Raw genomic sequence first — 4,406 nt, forward strand, 5'->3', positions numbered from 1 at the left:
AAGAAAATGCCTTTTATTATTAATTGATAATTCGATACAAGTACCAAAAGTATTGACCTCTAGGGCTTACACCAACAATCTCCCACTAGCACTAGAGCCAATCAGGCATACCCCGTATGCCCATTGATCTAGTATGGCCATCATGCTTCTGCTGCGCAAGAGCCTTTGTCAGTGGGTCAGCTATATTGTCAAGTGTAGGTACTTTACATATTTTCGCACAACGCCTAAGTATGTGTTTGGATCGTTGGTGAGATCTAGGCTCCTTAGCTTGTGCGATAACACCATTGTTATCATAATAGAGACCAATGGGATCCACAATGCTAGGGACTATGCCAAGTTTATTGATCCAAACAGCTTCCTTTGCTGCACTTAAGGCAGCAATATACTCGGCCTCAGTTGTAGAATCAGCAACTGCATCTTGCGTTGAACTTTTCAAGCTCACAGTGCCACCATTTAAGCAAAACACATAACTAGATTGGAATCATTCATATTAAAGCGTCTCAGCACTTTGTTTATGTATGTACTCTGACTTAGGCTAAGCAGTTTTGTGATCTATCTCTATAAACTCTGATTCCTAATATATAGGCTGCTTCACCTAGGTCCTTCATAGAAAAGCATTTCCCCAACTAAGACTTTACTTGTTGCAGGGTAGGGATATCGATTCCAATGAGTAATATGTCACCTACATATAATACCAGGAATACGATCATGCTCCCACTAACCTTCTTGTAGACACAAGGCTCATCTTCGTTCTTGATGAATCCATACAGTTTAACTGTTTCATCAAAACGAAGATTCCATGAGTAGGTCACAGGCTCATCTTGATCCATGAGTAATACATCACCTAGATCAGATATCCATATATCTCAGGTAGGTGACGTATCCTGCCTGACCTACGCTGATCTTGTTCTACTTGAGCAGGTTGCTCTTACACAACTACTTGTGTTTCCTGCTCTAATTCCTCCATAGGTGTATCGATACTTTGTGATTCTTGAATTTCTTCAAGTTCTACTTTCCTCCCACTGATTCCTTTGGAAATAAAATCCCTTTCTAGGAAAACTCAAGTTCGAGCGACAAACACTTTGCCCTCAGAAGAATTGTAGAAATAATATCCTCTTGTTTCTTTAGGATACCCCACAAATAAGCATTGGTCAGATTTGGGCTCAAGCTTAGTTGAAATTTGTCGTTCACATAAACTTCGCAACCCCAAATCTTCATGTAAGACATATGTGGTCTCTTACCACTCCATATCTCATATGGTGTCTTTTCACCCTTTTGGATGGAACACGGTTAAGTGTGTAAGCTGATATCAATGGTGTATGTCCTCAAAAGGAGTTTGGAAGATTGGTGTGACTCATCATGGATCGGACCATGTCCAACAGGGTTCGATTTCTTCTCTCAGATACACCCTTCCATTGGGATGTGTCAGGAGGAGTAAGTTGGGATAGGATCCCACACTCTTTCAGATGGTCATCAAACTCTAGGATTAAATACTCACCACTTCGATCTGATCGAAGAGTTTTAATATTCTTACCTAGTTGGTTTTAACTCGTTAGGTTTCACCCTTTTGTATTAATGTTATTAATAGGCATTTCAAGATCAAGGACATATAGTCCATTGTTCATTTGTGCAGTAGCATAGAATATATCATTCAAATAAACTGAGCAACAATTGTTCTTTATTATAAATGAAAAACCAAACTTGTCTAAACAAGCAATGGAAATAATATTCCTGCTAATTGCAGGTACATAATAACAGTTCTCTAACTGAATCATTAAACCACTAGGTAAAGTCAATACAAAAGTTCCTACGGCTAAAGCAACAACCTTTGCTCCATAGCCAACTCATAGGTCGACTTCACCTTTTGCCAAATCTCTACTCCTTTTTAGTTCCTGCACATTTGTACAAATGTGAGAAATGCATCCAGTATCTAATACCCATGATGCAAAAGTAGATAAATTAATAACAAAAATACCTGAAGTTGAAGTCTCTACTCCATTCTTCTTATCTTCCAGGTACTTTGGGCAGTTCCTCTTCCAGTGTCCGGTCTTACCGCAATGGAAGCAGGTGCCTTCTTTTGCTATGCCTCCACTAGGCTTCAAAACAGCAGTGGGTCTGGGATTGGCAACTTCCTTGCCCTTCCCCTTATCACTCTGCTTAGTGGGCCTTTTGTTCTGTCTCTTTCCATTTCCGATCATCAGAATGGACTTCCCTTTTGACTTCAGATTCTGCTCGGCAGTTCTTAACATGGCGAGCAGTTCAGGAAGAGATTTGTCCATATCAATCATATTGAAATTTAGGACAAATTGAATGAAACTATCTGGCAACGATTGCAAGATCAAATCAGTTGCAAGTTCCTTTTCGAGGGGAAAACCCAATCTCTCAAGGTTTTCCACATACCCAATCATCTTGAGTACATGGGGACCTACATGGGCTCCCTCAGCTAACTTGCTTTGAAAAAGGGCTTTTGAAACTTCAAACCTCTCATGTCTTGCTTGCTCTTGATAGAGCAACTTCAGGTGTTCGATCATATCGAATGCTGACATGTTCTCATGTTGCTTTTGCAATTCTGAGTTCATGGTAGCCAGCATGAGACAAGCAGTTTCATTGGCATCATCGGCATGCTTCTTATAAGCATCTCTTTCTGCCTTAGGTGCAGAACTAGGAGGTTCCTCTTCAGGAACAGGTGTCTCCAAGACATACAACTTTTTATCATGTTTGAGGACAATCCTCAGGTTTCGGTGCCAATCCAGGAAATTTGTCCCAGACAATTTTTCCTTATCAAGGATTGATCGCAGGATGTTGTTAGAGGTGTTTGATGTCATGGTAATCTACATAAGGATTAATGAAAATATAAGTATCATTGACATATTCAATTAGGCCTTTAATTAAATATGCTCCCACTATTTTACTCAAAACAAATGATCCTCATCATTTGATTCGGAAAATCCCGTTGGAAGATTTTCTAGTGGGTCGAGATCCATATTTCACTTCGTTCTAAGTCCGCGTAGGCGGATTACACAAAACTAGGTTATTTAGGTAGGAACTCCTTCCAATTGTATCTCATACAACTCTCGAAAATTTCAGTTGGGTGAATAACTCCTTATTCCAATCCATCATATGGATTATTCCCAACTCTTGCTTCTAAACATATATATAATCTTATTATAATTTGTTTAGTTAAGTTTGACCCATTGTTTTAACAGTTGGATATTACAATTATCCCATCGCACCTTACTAATATAGAACATGCACCTCGCGTAGGCGAAACCTACATTATTCGATACTAGTCTTGATGAGTGTTAAAACTTGGAAAGCTTAAACTTAATATTTATTTTGAGGGAATTGCAATTTTTCTGATCTCACCGACTTGTTTATCATATAAACCGTCTCTCACATGCATCAACATACATTCACATGCATCAACATACATACAAACAAAATGAAACAGTTATGGCCCCTAACGCAATTGTTCTCCCAAGCCAATGAGAGAACATAAGCTAACCTACAACGATCTAAGTTTCTCCAAGCAAGATCTTCAAGGTTGTCCTCCTTTGGCATTGACTTCTTTGCTTTCTTCATATCATTACATTACATAAAAGAAACTCGTTTTACATACGAGGGAGTGAGATGAGAAGAGAAGTTACATTTGGGAGATTAAGAGAGAGGCACGACACGCAGGTCGTATTTTAAAAACCCAAAACAAAACAAAAGAAAACTAAAGCCATAACCGATCACCACAAGACAATAATAAACACTTTATTATTATTAATTTCTTTAATTAATTAAAATCAAATTAAATTTCGACGACCGATTACACTACGCAGAGTTAGCCGGGGTCCGCTGCCCGGACAGCCGTTCAGCGGACAGGGGTCAAGGGGGCAGCGCCCCTTGCGGGGTCGAAGGGGCAGCGCCCCTGCTCGAAAATTTTAATGAACAATTCATTTAAAATTGACGTCGTTTTTCGTATCAATACTTGATACTTCAAAGCACTTTTTCTAGCCGAACGGGTGAATTTTTCCTTGCGTTAACCGGTTAACCATATGCGTTAACCGGTTAACACTGTTTGAAAACTTTTAGAAAACTCTTATCTGCCTTGCGTTAACCGGTTAACCATATGCGTTAACCGGTTAACACTGTTTGAAAATGTCTTGGAAAACTGTTTTCCGCCTTGCGTTAACCGGTTAACCAAATGCGTTAACCGGTTAACACTGTTTGAAAATCTCAAAAAATTTATTTCGCATTCCGTTAACCGGTTAACCATATGCGTTAACCGGTTAACACTGTTCAAAAAATGTTTAGAAGGCTGTATTCAGCTTCTCGTTAACCGGTTAACCATACGCGTTAACCGGTTAACACTGTTCGGAAAAGTGTTTAGAACGCACAACTCTTGTGCAGTCAAATCC

The sequence above is a fragment of the Lathyrus oleraceus genome, chromosome 1 (genome assembly GCF_024323335.1).
Source record: "Lathyrus oleraceus cultivar Zhongwan6 chromosome 1, CAAS_Psat_ZW6_1.0, whole genome shotgun sequence".
NCBI classification, from domain to species: Eukaryota; Viridiplantae; Streptophyta; class Magnoliopsida; order Fabales; family Fabaceae; genus Lathyrus; species Lathyrus oleraceus.